Genomic DNA, 18,080 nt, shown 5'->3' on the forward strand with positions numbered 1-18,080 from the left:
CTGGCTATTGGCTCCCTCCCAGCTCAACATAAGGTCACAGAGCAGAGAAAAGGACAGAGAGGCAGGCAAGAGAGACAGGCAATAGCCATGAGGGTTTGGATAGCACAAGACAGTGAGAGGTCCCATCTTCCTGAGTTCTGATTAACAACCAGGAAGGTCAAAGTTAAGGACCAGCAGTTACCACCTACAAAAGGTGGTTCTCAAAGCAAAAGACACTCAACCTGCATGGAGGCCCATTGGATCCTTGCATTTACAATCCTAGGACATCGGAGAGCAAAGAAGCCTTCAAGAGTATCCAGCCAATCCTCTCGTCATACAAACACAGAAGCTCGGGCATCAGCAGCCTTGCTGAAACTTGGACCTGGGTCTCCAGGTGTGTGATGGAGGGGAGGGGGAATGAGGTCTGACTCCCAGGACACCCCTGCCCCCTTCACCCACTAGGGCCGCCATCCCCAAAGGGTTACTGGACACGCAGGGCAGAAAGGAGACATCCGCCTTTCCCCTTGAAGCCTCTGACCTCACAGAACACACAGCCTGCCTGGCTGCTCCATCCCTTAGACAAATTTACTTAGCACTGATATTGAAAATGCAATTGAGCTTGAGTTTTATTGCAGAAATTAAACAGACCAGGGGGGAAGAAAAAGCCAGCGCTCATCAACTCACCCGAGAGCTGGCGATGATCAAACTAGCTAATGTGGAGTGTCACCATCAACTCCTGCCAGGAAAGGAGGGCCAGATATTCCCCTATCAGGGGCTCCCCAAAGATGGGGCGCTTGCAGCTAGCAGAGGGACTCCAGAAGGCTTTCCCATCAGCCCCCTGGTTGGGGCTCCTTGCACACCCCAACCTCAGCCCACCAGCCTCCCATCGTCACAGGAGCAGAGACAGCACCTCTGAAGTCACCTCCATCAGCCTTTATGGAACAACACTGCCAAGGGCCAGAGCGAAGGGCTCTCTGCTCAACTCAAGAGAAAGCAAAATGCTTTCGGGGTTGAATCACTGTTTTTCTTTACTCCCTTTGGAGATCGGCGGAGCCCACATTCGGCCGTGTTCGTGGACCTGGGACTGGAAACAGCTGCGCTCTAATTACATGTAAAGTGTACCAAAACATCCCTTTTATCACAGACTGGAAATCTGTTAGCATCTGTCTCTCCTTTGTTTCTTCCACAAGATACAAGCTTGTTTCTACATTTTTCTCACCTGTAGCGGTGATTAAAATTCATTATAAATGAAAGGAGTGAACAGAGAAACAAGTTCCTCTGTGTACCGTTCTAAACTCAAATTAGAAACAGCTGTTTGCTAATTCATGCAGCGATGTTTTGTCGTGCTCTGTGAATCAATAATAACTCACCCTATTGCTGCGGAAATTTTTGGATAATCCATACATTTAACTCGGCGTTGGGTTCTCCAGGCAGAATGCAGAGGCAGAAACTCCCAGCTGCCTCTAAGCGGGCATGAGGGGACTCTGGTTTGCTCCCTGGAGATGTCCACACTGCCCCAGCAGACAGCCCCAAACTCGGAGGCTCCCAGCAACTCTCCCCTAGACCGGGCCCTGGAAGGACCAGAAGGAAACCCCGAAACAATCTTCTCATCTCCTCCCCTCTCCTGGAACCAGCAAAAAAAAAAAAAAAATCAACTCTGATTAAACGCAAACCACACACATCCTCCAGCCGCCGGAGGGAACAGCAAAATTAAAAGTCTAATTGGTACCCGGAACAATTTAAAACTATTAAGTATAGGTGAGGCTTTTCTGTAAGAAAATAATCCTTTGATTAGGATTAAGTTTATTTGGATAGCATTCTTCCCGTTCCTACGTTTTAGCTGCAGATGTCAGAGCTATAGTCTGCAAGTCCTCGAAGCTCCTGAGGAGTATTTGGGCATCTCCTCTGCCAACTTCAGGAAAGAGAGCATGTGACGTCTGGAGTGGAAGCTCTGAAAGGGAGAGGATGTTCTTTACACGCTGTGGGGAGGAAAGTGAGCAACACCTTCAGAAGTCCGTACCGCCACCCCGGCATGCCCAGCCTGCTCAGCAGGTGCTCCTCCAAAACACTGCCTCCAGGAAGCCTCCCCTGACTCCCTCTGCCACCATCAGCACCCCTCCCTGACCCTGGGGATACTTTCATGAGGCCACTTTTCACCCTGAATTGCGGCACCTGACGTCACTGTTATTTTGAGGCTTTGTGGAGCCTGTGTCTCCTGCGTCCTTTCAGGTCTGAGACACAGTCACACTGAGCTAGTTTTTGAACCTCAGGCTGGTATCTCCTCCCACTCCCCACGGCGTAGTCCCACTCTGGAGTCACCAACCGCAGAGCCCTCCGTGAGTGCCAGGCACGGTGCCAAGCTCCTCATGAGCTTTACCTTCTTAAATGCCCACCTCCATCCTACATGGTTCCCACCATCATTTTCCTCATTTTCCAGAGCAGACATCTGAGACTCAGACAGGCGAAGGGCCCTGAGTTTCACAGCAGTTAGCAGAAGGAGCCGAGAATGATTCCCTGTTTCTCCAGAAAGCCATCAAAATCACCTCCTGTCATCAGAGAGCAGGCCTCACCCAGCCCAGCCTCCGAGCCTCTGTTCAGGCCATGGTGCTCACCAAAGATGTCCCTCTACCGGCCACCTAAACCAACCTGTCGCTCAGCAGCCAGCTCTGCTCACCTCCCAGCATATCCCAGGGGGCAGGGGTAGTGGTCTCCCTCATGGCTATGGTCAGGCACTCATTTCAACGTTCATCTGGGCCTAAGGAGACAGTAGGTCGATGCGTCCAGGCGAGGGGGTGGGTATGTCTGCCTCGAGCAGCTCATGCTCATCTGTGGGGGTCTAGGGAGCCCTGCCTGGGGGAAACCAGTGCATTCCAGACTGTGCACTCTTGGGCAGGATCAGGGAAGTCTGAGCAGGGAGGGGGTGCCATGCCGGGAGATGTGCACGCGTGTATGTGCTCAGTCGTGTCCGTTTCTGGGACCCCAAGTACTGTAGCCTGCCAGGCTCCTCTGTCCATGGGATTATCCTGGCAAGAGTACTACACTGGGGTGCCATTTCCTTGTCCAGAGATGCTGGGAGGCAGGGGCACTCAAACTGGGCTTTGAGGATGGAGGAGGCCCTCCACCGACCCGCGTTCCCCCAAACATGGGCTATGCACCACGGTGAGAACCCATGATGATCTCGGGGCAGCCTGACACGGATGCACAGAGTTCCTTCAGCTCCTTTTCAGCCACCAGACTGAGGAGAAGGCCTCCGCTTGGTGCTGCGTCTTTAATTTCTCTCTAACGTTCCAACAAAGAGAGAACAGACCCCAAGGCTCAGGGTTTTCAGGATGCCACAACTTCTGGCAGGAATAACTTGAACATGGGCTTTTCTTTGGGTCTGTTTTCAATTTACTTTTAAGGTTACTACCTACTTACAGTAAATGATACTGACTTTCCATTTGCAGAATTAAGAAAATGAATTAAAGTATGAAAAGAGGACTTAAAACTACCAGGTACATCATAGCACCAGTGATACTCAAGTGTTGCAAAATTCATGGCAGAGGGATTCAATGGAATAAAGCCTGGGACACCCAGTATAGAAGTGAGCTTGGAGGGACTTCCAAGCTAACCACTTCCCTGGCGGTCCAGTGGTTAAGACTTGACCTTCCAATGCAGGGGGTTCGAGTTCGATCCCTGGTTGGGAAGCTAAGATCCCACATGCCTCGTGGCCAAAAACGCAAAACACAAAACAGAAGCAGTATTCTAACAGATTAAATAAAGACTTTTAAAATGCTTCACATCAAAAAAAAAGAAGAAGAAGAAGTGAGTGTGGAAGCTGGCAAACTCAAAACAGCAGGCTGAAGTCTGCATGGTCACTCCTGGGCTCTGCCCCCAAAGTGATTTTCCAGCCCAGCTGTTCCAGGAAGTAGACACAGGAGACGGTGCCAGGTAGGGCCTGGGAGCCAAGGTTCGGAAACAGCAGTCCTAGGAGCCCGCTGCCACACCCGGCCCATTCGGCAGCCTCCCCTGCTCAGGCCTTGCCCCTGGTCCCCAGAGACGGGGCTCAGCTCTATGCTCACAACACTCAGAGCAGGTGCCGGGGGAGGTCACGGGCAGGGCATCTGGGAGGGGCCTTAGCCAGGTTCAGCAGGTCTTGGGGCTCCCCAAAGGAGGGAGGCCCCCGGGGAGAATCAGAGCTCATCCACACAGGAGCCGCTGCCTCCCCCCAGGTCGGCCTGGGTCCAGGCAGAATGCAGCTAAACCTACGGGACCAGCCCCAGGCCTCTCCCAGCGGGCTTGACCAGCACCTAGGTTCTGGGGCTGGTTGTAGCCCCAAGCAGCTGGGTGACCTTGAGGACAACCTTTGGCCTCCAGGCTCTCCTCACCTCATCTATAGAATGCAGCTTGTACCCTGACTTTCTCACTGGAGATGCAGACAGAGGAAGTGCTTGATGAGGGTAAAGAATGTGAACAAAATGACCAGACTCATATTATAATTTTCACAAAACCCAGTATCAGAGAAAACCGCATGGAGCCCCTAACCTCAAACTTGAAGCCTCTAACCCAGAGTTTAGAGACACGGAAAAAAACGATTAACAAGTAGATTTCATATTATACATACATGCTATACGTGCCTCCAACACATAGATAATAAATGACATTTACTATGTACTAGACATTTCCTGAGCATTTGCCCCATTGCCACACGTTGTCCCGTTTGATGTTCACAACCGTCTAACGAGTTAATGCCAGCCCCCATTCTGTAGATGAGGAAACTGAGGCTTACAGAGGTTAATTAGCACGTCCAGGTCTTATGGGTTAGAAATGGCCAAGCTGGGCTTTGAATGTGGGTCACCTGACCTCGAAGTCCATGCTGTTCACCACCCTGAGATGCAGTGTGTGTGAATCACCAGACACGAGGGAAGGAAACTGAATGGGTGGCACCTCCTCAGGAGCAAGAACACCCCCCCACCACCACGGAGGAAGCGTCACTGAGAGCCCAGGCGGGATGCCCACCCAAGAACCCTGGGAGGATGTCAGGGTCATGTCCTCATTTTCAGCTCAGACACTTCTTGGTGAGGGACACGTTCCCCCAGCTCGGGGGGTCAGATCTCCACGGACAAGGCAGGCACACTGTCTGATCTTAAAGCCCAGATCTGCTGCTTTTCAGCTCAGTCAAATCCCTCGGAGGCCAAGCTTGAAGGTGCCCCTAGCACCTGGAGAACTGAGGAGCCTCCCACAGCAGGAGGGACAGCGGTTCCCCCAAAACACTCACTCTCTCTGCCCCATGACGTGCCCCGCAGCAATTCTGCCAGACGGTCACAGCGTGGCCCCACCTCACAGAAGAGGACCCTGGGGATGGGGAGCCAGAGGGGCCTCCGTGGCAGGTGCTACAGGTGAGAGCATCACAGCCCTCAGCTCGGTTTAGCTGCAGCTGCAGTGAATGTGCTGAGCCCCAGGGCCTGAGGCCTCACCTCCAAGGCTCTGCCTCTCTTTAGAAGGGTGGGCAGGAGCTAACGCCCCCCAAAGTCACCCACAACCACAGAAGGACTGGAGCCTGTGGGGCGTCCTGCACAAACATGAAATTCCCGGCAGAATCGAGCCCAGGGATCCACAGCCGTGACTTTGACACTCCTCCCCAGTGTTGGCCTTTCCCTTCCCTGCCTCACCCTGCCTGCCCCTCACTCCTCCTTCCTGGAGCACCTACCTCCCCAACACAGAAAAGAAACTGAAAGTGTCAGTCGCTCAGTCGTGTCCACCTCTGCGATCCCATGGACTGTAGCCCGCCAGGCTTCTCTGTCCACAGAATTCTCCAGGCAAGAATACTGGAGTGGGTAACCATTCCCTTCTCCAGGAGATCTTCCTGACTCAGAGATCAAACCTGTGTCTCCCGCATTGCAGGCAGATTGTCTACCATCTGAGCCACCAGGGAAGCCCCAAGAATTTAGCCGCTCAGTTGTGTCTGAGTCCTTGTGACCCCATGGACTATGTAGACTGCTAGGCTCCTCTGTCCATGGAATTCTCCAGGCTGGAATACTGGAGTAGGTTGCCATTCCCTTCTCCAGGGGATCTTCCCAACCCAGGATTGAGCCCAGGTCTCCCACACTGCAGGCAGATTCTTTACCATCTGAGCCATGAGCAAAGCCTAGCCTGGACCCAAGTCCTGGCCTCAAGTTCTGCGTTCGGGAAAGTCATCCTCAACGCTTACCTGAGGTGGTGGCACCAGATTCGGAAGTCGAGTCTATCAAGGATTCGCTATGCTCACGTCACCTTCCAGACCTTTATCCTATTTATTTTCTTACTTTATTATATTACTCAACTTTGTCCTTTCACCTGCCTCAGGCAGGTGTTACCTACCTGAGTTTAATACCAAATAATTATCTTGATGAAATCATGGATATGATGTTTTGTAAAGTCCATTAAAAGAGACACATAATTACCTTTTTCACAATTGCATGAACTGGGACTTCCCTGGTGGTCCAGTGGTTGAGAATCTGCCTTGCAATGCAAGAGACATGGATTTGATCCCCAGTCGGGCCACTAAGATACCACATGCCGCAGGGCAACAAAGTCTGTGCGCTACAACTACTGAGGCATTCACCACACCACTGCAAAGATCTCACATGACGCAACAAAGATCCCACATACCTCGGTGAAGACCCGACATGGCCTAAATAAATAAAAATTTTTTTAATTGCACAAACCATGGAACTTCGCTGATGGCCCAGTGGTTAAGACACCAAACTTCCAATGCAGGGGTTGCAGGTTTGACCCCTGGTCAGGGAACTAAGATTCCTCATGCTGCATGGCATGGCCAAAAAAAATTTTTAGTAAAGCAGAAATTGCATGAACCACCTAGAATTGGGCTGCCAATCTGTCAAGGTGTCTCAGGCATCCACTGTGAGCCCCTGCTCTGGCCTACACTGTAGGCAGGACTGCAGGCCTTGGTGTGTCCCTCGCTCCCCTCCAGGCTATGAGCTTGTTGGGAACACCGGAGCTGTGTGCCCAGCACAGTGCTCGGCCAGAAGTGGGCAGAGGAGAAGAGGCGGGCTGGGCCCCACGGCAGGGGAAGAGCCCCAGGATCCCCCCTGAATGTGCCAGGGCCAACAACACAGCCACTGTGCGGGCCCCACTCACCCTTTATACTCATCCAAATCTACGACTCAGCAGAGAAAATTTCAATTTTCCCTGGATTTTTCATGTTTCAGCCTCCAGAAAAATTGCCACTGTGGGCTTTGTTGCCTAGCTGTCAGTCCTCGATGACTGAGGCCACCCCGGCCCCGCCTAGAGAGGGAGGAGATTGGAGCAGCTTGGCAGGCCTGGGGAAGGCGCAGAGGCAGAGGCAGCAGCAAGGGAGGCAGCCACCTGGCCCAGACCACAGTGATGCGGAGGAGCCCTACGTGGCTGAGCTGGCATGACAGGATCCCCCCTGGAGCAGCTGTGGCCAGGGGCAGTCCCCTGACTTGACTTCCAAGTGACAGCAAGGCAATTGATGTCCCAGGCATCACTACTGGGGCGTGTCGTCCCCTGGTCTCTTCAGGGCATCACTGACCCTTCCCTGGGCACCCCTACCCCTTGCCCCCACCTCTGCTGTCTCAGCCTGAATGGCCTCCACCTCCTTATGCTGTAACCAGGCCCTCATCTTACCCTGCATTGTGACTGCTGTCCTAAAAAGACTTGAAAATCATCATTAACTGTATTTACTGAGCACTTACTATATGCCAGGCTCATTTTTATTTAATTATATTATTAGGTGTAAATGTTTTACATGTCTTAATCCTTTTAAGCCACACATAATGTTACCAGACACACGTTTGACAGATAAGAAACCCAAGACTCACAGGCTGAAATGGACCTTTGGGGGTACCCAGCCACCACCCACTGAGAACCCTGAGGTCTGAAGGAGGGACTTGCCCCAAGACAGAATCCAGCAGAGCCTGGAGGATGTGACTGCCTGACTCACCGGAAACCCCCAACGCCAACACACACGCCATAGAGGAGACGGGGAAAGCTAATGTAATGTAAGAGGGTAAACTGAGAAAGTCCATCCATTGAAAGAGATGGATCGCCCAGGAGACTTGGCACAATGCGCCACCCATGGCATCCCGCCCACAGGGTGTCTGGGAAGAGGAGACACTCCCCCAGCTCAGCATAACTGAGGGTGACGATGCTATGCCCACAGCCGACTGGGGGCCACTGTCCCCAGCAGGGGTAGCTACCATCTCATCTCAGTGCCGGGCACAGAGTAGGTCCTCGACATTTGCTGAATCTTCCATGAGTGAACGATGGACAAATGAATGCTTCAGTCAGGTCATTAGTCAGTGCTGGGTGCAGGGCTGTGAACGAGCTATGTATTCCTTTATGCCTCCATTCACATTCCATCTAAACAGCATTTCAGTGGTCCTTGTTCATCTTCTTCCAAGAATGTTATTCTTGGGTTATTCTGTAAGGGTCTCCCTACAGGTACTCTTGGCTTAGAACTGCCTAGAGACAACTCTGAGAAGCCCCAAATTTGTGGATCCCTGGGAGTCCTCACAAGATACCTGCCAATACCTATATGCTGGATGATTGAATAAATGAGTGACTGAATGAATGAATGAAAGGGTACATTTCAGGTCTTGTCCTAGAGGAAGCAATTAGTAACTGGCATGAATGACTGGGTGGATGGAAGGATGCACAAAGGGATGGAAGGATGGATGGATAGAATACTGAAGCCCCAGGGCTTGGTCTAAAGAAGGCCTTCCTATTCATGGCATGAATGAGAGAATGAATGAATGAATGGATGGATGAATGACGAAGCGAATCACAAAGAAGGTGCCAAGAGCCACTCAAGGAAGCCCCCATCAGATGGAGGCCCAGGGGTTGGCGGGTAGAGGCTCCAGCTAGGGTTAATGAGCTTGACCACTTGCTTGAACACCTGAGCCCAGAGGGGTGTTCACATATTGTGGCAGAATGCAACTAGTTCAGTCTCCAGTATAGCTCTCATTTGTCAGAGAGGAAGAAAGGACATGTGGGGATGGGAAAGAGGGTGGCAGGGACAGAGGCAGAGCTCAGTGACCCAGCCTCAGCCTGAGCCCCTGAAAAAAACCACATTCAATTCAAGGAGACACTGGGACTAGACAGGAGGGGAGAGCTGGAGGTGGGTGGGTATGGGCCTTCTATTTATTCAGACTAGAGCAGAACAAATGAATAGATTTAATAAAATAATGAGCTAAGAGTCCAAGCTCTTAAAGGTACAGCCTCAGCAGTGTGATCTGGAGTGGGCTGAAAGGTTTGCATTTTTGCCTGGTAAAACTAGGCAAGTGAGTATCTTTGCACACAACGCACCGGGGATGAGAGTGTGTGTGTGTGTGTGTGTGTGTGTCTCCAAAATTCACCCCAAATCTCCCTACTGACCACCCACAAATGAGCGTGCCCTCGCATGAGGCACACACAGCCAAGTGGCCCCCTTGTACGTTTTTCTGGGAGGAAGTCAAGCCAGCCAAGCACACGCGGCTATCACGCTTTCTTGGCCACCGCTGCCCTGCATTTCTCCTTCCCCTGCCCAAACAGGAACTGATCACTTCCTGTTCATCTTGGGACACTCCTTGCATTCATTCATTCCTTCTACGGATACTTACTGACATCTACTCCATCTGTGCCAGGCTGTCTCCGAGTGCTGGGGCAGCACACACACTGGCCAAGGGAGGCTGGTTCCAGGGGCCTCAGGAGCGTGTCCAGGATGGTTCTCAAGCCAGAGAGTTAGGTTCACAGCCCAGCTCCACCCTGACCAGCTGTGGTGACCTGGGATCTGTTACTGAACCTCTCTAAGCCCCACCAAGGGGGAAAGTAGACAGAGAACACCTTCTGCCTCCTCTGGCTGTGGTGAGGATTAAATCAGATAATCCAGGTTAAGCAACTCTGGCCCAGCGCCGGGCACACGGGAAATAATGCTCAGTGAATGTATCACTGTGTGTCGTTTCCAGATCGGAGGCGGCAAGAGCGAAGGCCGCTGGGCAGACCCTTGGTTAACCGCAGGGCTCCCCGCTCACGGTGGGCCATCTTGCCCACTCTCAGTTTACCCTTCCCAAGAGCATTTTTTACAATTTTCCAGATCCTCACACACCACCCCGGGGTAGGAGCCACTAACCGCATGTGATAGAGAGAGCCGATCCCGCTGTCTTACCCGAGCCCATCACAGAACCTAAACAGAAGGGCCCTCAGGGGGACCCAATTCACTCCCCACCGGCACTTCCATCCCCTCTGCCAGGGGTTTGGTTCCTTCCAGTGATGGGGAACTCATTCCCTTCTGAGCTTCCTTAGCAAAAAGAAATGATGTCACCACGAGCCCAAAGAGAGGGCTTGCGGACCACCTCCTGGGGACAGGAATAACAGGATCCCCGGCTCCCACCGTCCTCTGAGAGGAGACGGAATCAGCCCCTGGTCACGTGGCAGCCGTTTTTTAAAATAACATTGTAATTTACATGCATCTACTCCTTCAACAAATGTCACCAAGTGTCTGCTCTGCAGCCCTGTTCCAGGCTCCGGGGACCGGATAGCGAGCACAACAGTCTTTGCCTATGAGAGGAGGCTGACGATAAAGCAGTAAATCCATCTGTAGTAAGCCAGGCGGCACAACAAAGACAATATGGAGCAGCATAGGATGGGAGTGAGGGAATGGGTGGGGTGCTACTCCAGACAGGTGACAACACGCTGACACTTGAGCACAGACCTGGAGCAAGCAAGGAAGCGAGCCAAGGGACGTGGAGGAAGCGCATTCCAGGAGCGGCCACTAGCACGTGCAACAGCCCTGAGTCCGGAGCGAGCTGCCTTGGGCACGTTCCAAACCTCCATCTTCCTGGGTGCTGGCACGAGGCTCAGAGAGAAGGCACTTATCTGCCTTCAGAGATCGCAGGCCAAGCTGTCCTTCCCACGGAGACCCACAGTCCAACTCGAGCGCCGACTCACTGTGGGACCTGACGCTGGTCTCTCAACCTCTCTGGCCTTGGCTTCGGCAACAGCTGATCAGGGCTGGGCATCCACCCCTGAGGTCCTCCCCAGCCTGCCACTCGGTGCCACGCACACCCACCATTCCCCTCTACCCACCGCGCCATCCTCACGCCCGTGCCAGCAAAGCCACCCAGGATTGGCACGCCTGCCAAAACAGCTATTAGCCCAGTAGCCAATAATAACACATTATCCTATCAATTTGCTTCCAAAACGCTGTGTAACTACAGAACCCAAGTTTGCCATTTCGGTAGCTTGGTTACGACACAGAGAGAAATGCACTGGTTCCTTCCCACGGAGAACAAGTGGCTGGCCACAAGAAACAGCCGCTTCGCTTAACACTGAGCCCCCCCCGCCAACCCTGCCCCACCGGCAGGCCCCACGCCAATCCATCGGGAATCATGGTCCGGTGATCCATAGTCAGAGATTTGACTCGGTGTCCTCTTGGCGTGCCTCCCAATGACGGAAGAGGAGACTGATGCCTGGGAGGTGACGGCTCGAGGCCACGCTGGCCTCGTGGGTGGCAAGGTCAGGCCCAGAAGGCGGCACGCAGGCCACCTCCCAGCCGCCGGCCAGGAACCAGGGCGGGAAGTGGGACAGAGGTGAGGGCGTGGGACGGGATCAGAGCCAAGGTGCCCAGGGGCCAGCAAGCGCTACGGCCCAAAGGGCACGCAGACCATCAGGGATGCCGGCCAGCCTCCTGGGCAGAGACGTGGGAGCCCGGAGGCCACTGGGCGGACACAGAGAAGGGCGGGGGGCAGCGAGGAGAGCTGTGCCAGACCCGGAATCGGGGTGCTCCCAAGAGGCCACCCCCCACCCCCACACTGCAGGACCCGGTCACCAGTGCCTCCTAGGCCCTTTCTTCTTCCCCAGTCCAGGAAAAACAGCTCCCTTCTCTCTGGGTTAGATTCCACTCTGAGTGAACGTTCAGACATTCAGCTTCCCAAGGAGCCAGGAGCCTCTAAGGGGACTCTTGGCGTTCCGGTGCAGACACCAGCCTGTTTTATCCATTCTCCCCCTCCAGCCCCGCCCCTCCGCTTACCTCTCCCCCCCTGCTCACCGGGACATCCCAGGATAAATTGCTTGATGCCCCCGCTCCGGGCACCCAGCGGCCGGGCAGGCGAGGGCTGGAAAAGCGCTTCCCACTGCCCCGCTGGTGACCTCAGCCCCGGGACTCATCCCCACCCTCGGCCTCAGCCGGGGAAAGGATGGGCCCAGCGTGGCTGCTCCCGCCGCCTTGGCGGGGAATCCAGCTAGTGGGGAGAGGAAGGGCCTCGGGGAGGGAGTGGGGGAGGAGACAGAGGAGGCCAAAGGCTGGGCCACTCGGCCAGATGCTGACCCAGTTGAGGGCCCCAGACCCCAGGGGCGCCCGGGAAGCTCTGACTCTCCCGCCAGCCCTGGGATTCCTGCAGAGAAGAGGGGCCGGGGCAGCCCCGCTCCAGCGCTTGTCCCTGAGGCTGGGGTTAAAGGAGGAACGCGGGGCTGCCAGGACAGGGTGGGGGACAGCCCCTCAGAGGCCCTGGGTGGGGTGGGTGGGGTGCTGTCTGCGGGAAGGAGCGCTCAGCAAATGGAAACCAGGCCCCAGAAACTGGCCCAGCCACAGCGGCTGCAGGCTCCAGGGAAAACCCTGCTGCTCACGGAAAGGTGCCCCAACCATAGAGAAAGACATGTTAAAAAATGAAAGAGCGGGGGAGGCCAGAAGCTGAGGCAAGAGTGGGGGTGGCTGTCGGCTGCGTCCACACCAGCCCCCTTTTCTGTGCTCTGAGCACCTCCAGGGCTGGCCCATTATCCTCCCAGCCCGGCTGGCCCGCAAGTGCTGTAAAAAGTCAGCTCAAGGAGCAATTTTCCTCCCTTCGCCTCCCTCTACGGCCTTTGGTCAGGTTTCCAGCAGAGCTGGGCCAGAGTCATCCTGGCCCTGGAAATCAGCATCATGCTGGGAAGGGCAAGCGTGGGTTCCCACCATGCTCATTTTTCAAGATTCGGTCCTCAACACTCCTCAGCCCTCATCAGTGAGAAAAGAGGTCACTGGAAGGGGGTGGGCCAGGGACACACAGCTCTGGGTGACAATTTGAAATCGGTCGGACCCCAGGGTCCTGACATCACAACCCTGGTGTGTAGTGAGATGCTGGAGAGGGTGTGAAGAAAAGGGAACCCTCCTACACTGTTGGTAGGAAAGTAAACTGGTACAGATACAAGGCAAAACAGCATGGACATTCCTCAAAAAACTAAAAATACAGTTACCAGATGATCCAGCAATCTTGCTCCTGGACATATATCCAGAAAAAAAGCTCTGACTCAAAGATACATGCACCCCAATATACACAGCAGCATTATCTACAATAGCCAAGACACAGGAACAGCCTAAACGTTCATTAACAGAGGAATGGATAAAGAAGATGTGGTACATATATGTGGTGGAGTATTACTCGGCCATAAAAAAGGATGAAATAAGACATTTGCGGCAACATAGATGGACCTAGAGATTATCATACTAAGTGAAGTCAGAAAGGCACATATCACTTATACGCAGAACCTCAAATACGAAACGAATGGACTTATTTACAAAACAGAAACAGGTTCACAGAAACAGACTCACAGACATAAAGAACAGATTTGTGCTGGCCAAGGGGTCAGAGGGGTGGATTGAGAGTTTGGGATTACCAGATGCAAACTATTATAGAGAGAATGGATAAGTGGCAAGGCCCCACTGTATAGCACAGGAAACTATATTCAATATCCTGTGATAAACCATAATGGAAAAGGATATGAAAAAGAATATATATATATATATAACCAAATCACTTTTCTGTATACCAGAAACTAATATAACACAGTAAATCAACTATACTTCAATAAAAAAATAAATGAATTTTAAAAAAGAGTTTGGTGTGCAGTGGCATTCAGCAAGTGCAGATGTCATCTACCCATTCATCCATTCATCTCTCCAACAGATGTTGAGGATGTGTTTAGAACACTGTGGTGCTGGAGGTGTGAGGGGAGACAACGCAGGCACAGTTCCTGCCCTACGGAGTTCACAGCCTCCTGAAAGAGACAGACGTTCTCCACGTGCTGACATCTGACATCTCCACGTGCTGACATCTGCTACGACTGGAGAAGTCCCTGGGGCGGTGGGAGAACGGGGACTGGGGTGCAACAAGCTTCCTAGAAAAAGCAACCTGTGCGTTGAGACCAGTAGGATGAAGAAGAATCAGCCAAGGAAAGGAAGCAGGGATGGGGACAGAGGTCCAGGCAGCAGTCCCAGCACGCGCGAAGGCCTAAAGGTGAGACTCAAGTCTTGGATGACTTCTGCTAAATCTCGAGTTCCTCTCTCCCAGCCCTGGTGGGTGGCCCAGCCCAGTGGCTCCGAACCCCCTCCCCACTTCCAGACCGGGGAGACCCCCACTGGCACCTCTGGCAGCTAAGCCCATACTCAAGGCCTTCTCTCCCAGCTGAAGTTCTTATTTGAAATGCTTTCACATGTTTATTTTTGAAGGGGGATGGGAAGAGAAAAGGGAGTCCTGAAGGTCTTTTACTTTTCAGAAAAAAATTTAATAAATAAATAGAGCCTCAAGAAAAGGGCACGGAAAGGTCTCTGCATCTGTAACCACTGAACAAATTAAAATTAGCTCATTTAATCAGCTCCTAATGGCCTGGCTGTCCCGAGTGGGCCCTGGAACACAGCAAACTTCACAGCAGAAACGCGCGGGCCAATGTCAGTTTATCCTACAACAAAGGGATTTTCTAAATAGCGTGATCAAAACGCAGCGAAGGCAGGGGAGAGCTGGGGAGACAGAACTCGGCCCCCCAGATCTTGGTGGGCCCCCACCTCCCCACTTTGTCCCTTTGAATGAAATTGTTCTCTCGGCTTTTGTTCTAATTATCCAAACATATGTGTAACTCTGTTCTACAAAGTGTGTTTTATCCAGCAAAGGAGGTTAACACTTGCCCCCACCATACCTTCCTGGGGCCCCACATCGTCAACATCTCCCTCTCCCCCATTACCTCCAGCCTTCCGGGCAGGCACAAACACACACACAGATACACACACCTACACCCATAGCAGTCACATACCCATATGGTTCTGCAAAGAGTCACACGTCACGTGCAGTTCCATATACATAGTTCTATGTGTGCAGCTCTGTGCATGCACAATTACATGCACACAGTTACTCTACCACACACACACGCACGCTGCTCTCAGATTCCTGGCTAACAGCTGGAGGGGGGAGGCGCAGCTCACCGGACCCCCAGGGAGGGCCGCTGTGCGCACACCTGAGGCCCAGGCTGGTAGCAAGGACTCTTATTTCCCTGGAGTGGTTTCTCCACGTAACCTGCCACCTGGACTAAGTCATTAGGGCAACTGAGGAAGGGGAGCAAACGGCCAAGGAAGAGGGGCCGGGGCCAAGGGGGAAAGGGGGTGTCTGGTGCCAGGGCAAGCCTGGGCCGGCGGCCACTCCCAGACCTGGTGGGGAGGCTGCAACAAGGCTCCTCTGCCAACGCCAAGCTCATCTTCTAGCCGGCCGACATGCAGCCCTAGAGCTCTGGGTGCTCAGCCCCACGGGTCATCTGCTAGTCTGGGCTCAGCCCTGGCTCCACCATTCACTTGCTCTGAGTCTTCACTTCCTCCTCCATAAAACGGGAAGAAGCACCAGCCCCAGGGAAACGCCAGGCTGACTAAATCAGAGCATGCAGCACCCTGCCCAGCGCAGAACAAACTGCATCAACCTTTGCCACTGCTTCCTTTATACCCAAGGGCCTGGTGACCCAGGAAGTGGTCAGACGGTGGGTTAGTGACACAACCAGAAGACAGCTAGTCGTCCCGTAGTTTTCACTGTCTTACCCAACCCCAATCCCTCGAGTGAAGGAGGGAGAATTTAAAAAGTAAATCAAAGACACTAAACAGGGTGTAGTGAGGAGGCCATGGCAACCTTCTCCAGTGATCTTGCCTGGAGAACCCCATGGACAGAGAAGCCTGATGGGTTACAGCCCATGGGGTCACAGAGAGTCGGATCCAACTGAAGCGACTTAGCACGCATGCAAGGAGTAAATGACCAGGACGATGGGAGTCTGGGAAGGTTCTGACTTGAAGAGCAGCAACCTGGGTATGTGCCAATGTTATCCTCAAGTCACAGAAATGGAAACCAGGCTCTCTGTGGCCAGCGGCTTGCAAACAAGTCTGCCTGGATCAAGGTCGCGTCCCTGCCCCTTCCCATGGTGACAGTTTCTGCAGAGCCTGCTCTCCAAACTGCAAAGTCCATCCAGGGGACCCCTGGAGGAAACCCACACCTGAGGACCATCTCCAGTGAGCAGCTCTTGGGACGGAGGATCAGGCCACTCAACCCACCTAAGACCCAGGAGGGCAGCCCTTCCCCACAGTGGCTCATGAAGGCCTCAAAACCCCTGGACCTCCCATGTCGAGGAGAGGTCAGGAATGGTCCTTGCCCATATCACAGACTTGGAAACTGAGGCCCAGAAACGGTGCAGGTGGGAGACTCAAGCTGCCACAGCTCCCAGGTGACTCCCAAAGGGAGCTGAGTCTGCAAGGCTGGAGTCGCCCCAGGCTGGGACTCCTACCCTCCTGGCCCAGCCCTCATCCAGGCAGCTCCTGAGACCTGTGCTATGGGACCCCCAAGGAGTGTTCAGAAAACAGACCTCAGCGTGGTTCCAGCCGGCAGGTTCCACAGGTAGTGGCTGTGACCAGTCCTACAGGAATCCCCATCTCCATCTGACTGGCAGGGTCCGGGCCCAGGAGACTCAGAACCACCCGAGGCAGCCTCAGAATGGGCAGCGAAACCTGGGAAACAAGCTTCTGTGTCGCCAACACCAATGCCTACAGATCCCACATCCTGCAGGCTCCCCCAGCCCGGCCCCCATCAAGCCCCTGGCCACCCAGAAGACAAGAATGCTTGTGAAGGTCAAATGCATGGGCTTGGGTTGAAGCTTGGCCCTGTCACATGCGTGCTGTGTGACCTGGGGAAAGTGACCTACCCTTCTGAGCCACCAACCTCAACTGTAAAATGAAGACAGTGAAAAGGGATGCCTCCCTCCCAAATTTGATGATGGAAGGGGATGCTGTCTGGCAAGTGTCTAGCTCAGCGCCTGCCCCAAGGTCAAGCTGGTAGCCCTTAGTAAGCTCAGGGACTGTAGTAGGGGGAGAAATAAGTTCAGGACATGTGGTGGGGGAAAAAAGGAGGGCCTCAAATTCGACTCCTCTCCTCCACAGGCGTCCACAGAGCCCTAGGCCATCACACACAATGGGCAGGATAAGGGGCACCCTTCCTCTTTCAGATTCAGCAGGACAGGTGTCCCCACAGACTCAGGCTCACACTCCCCTCCAGGGTCCCTGAACCAAGCCCAGCAGGCAGCTAATGGGGCGGCCCAGAGCATGCAGTCCAGCCAGGCTGACGCAGGATGGTGGGCCCAGAGGCCCCTCAGGGAGCCCCAGGTTTCACGCTTTTATGATAAGGATTCAGAAGAGACCCACAAGGGGACAAAAAAGAGTTGGCAGTCTTGCCCCACCTGCTGCTGTGTCACACCACACGCAGAGACCTGGCTGGTCTTGCCTCCTGCTTCTGGGCCACATGGCCCTGTACTCCCCGCCCCTGCCCTGAGCCTCAGTTTCCACTCACTGGGCTCTGGTCACCTCGCAGGGCCACAGTGAGGGTCAGAGGAGAACAAAGTCCGTGAGCTGCTGCTGCTGCTAAGTCACTTCAGTCCTGTCGGACTCTGTGCGACCCCACAGACGGCAGCCCACCAGGTTCCTCTGTCCCTGGGACTCTCCAGGCAAGAACACTGGAGTGGGTTGCCATTTCCTTCTCCAATGCATGCATGCATGATAAGTCACTTCAGTCATGTCTGACTCTGTGCAACCCCATAGACGGCAGCCCACTAGGCTCCTCTGTCCCTGGGATTCTCCAGGCAAGGATACTGGAGTAGGTTGCCATTTCCTTCTCCAGAAGCCTGTGTGGATGGGATCACTGGGGAGGAGTGGATGAGAAGCCAAGAGCAGACACAACCTGCCCGCCCCTCCTACATCTGGACTGTGGCCACAGGAGAAGGAGAAGTGCTGGGACGGGGTGCTCCCTCCAGGGCCCCAAATGCAGACAGCATGCAGGCAGCGGCTGCTCCAGCTA

General features: G+C 53.8%; 1 protein-coding gene across 3 annotated transcripts in view; it reads right to left on the bottom strand.

The window, feature by feature from the left end:
• ZNF423 (zinc finger protein 423) overlaps nt 1–18,080 on the bottom strand; it is a 343,906-nt gene that overhangs the window by 158,236 nt on the left and 167,590 nt on the right. Inside the window, exon 1 of one of the 3 annotated variants that reach the window (XM_065925287.1) lies at nt 12,008–12,079. The exons of the other annotated variants lie outside the window; for them this stretch is intronic. The gene's annotated coding sequence lies outside the window, so the exon portion shown is untranslated. Of the gene's footprint in view, nt 1–12,007; nt 12,080–18,080 lie in introns of those variants that run through there. 3 annotated transcript variants of the gene reach the window in all.

Source organism: Muntiacus reevesi, chromosome 2 (genome assembly GCF_963930625.1).
Source record: "Muntiacus reevesi chromosome 2, mMunRee1.1, whole genome shotgun sequence".
Classification (NCBI taxonomy): domain Eukaryota; kingdom Metazoa; phylum Chordata; class Mammalia; order Artiodactyla; family Cervidae; genus Muntiacus; species Muntiacus reevesi.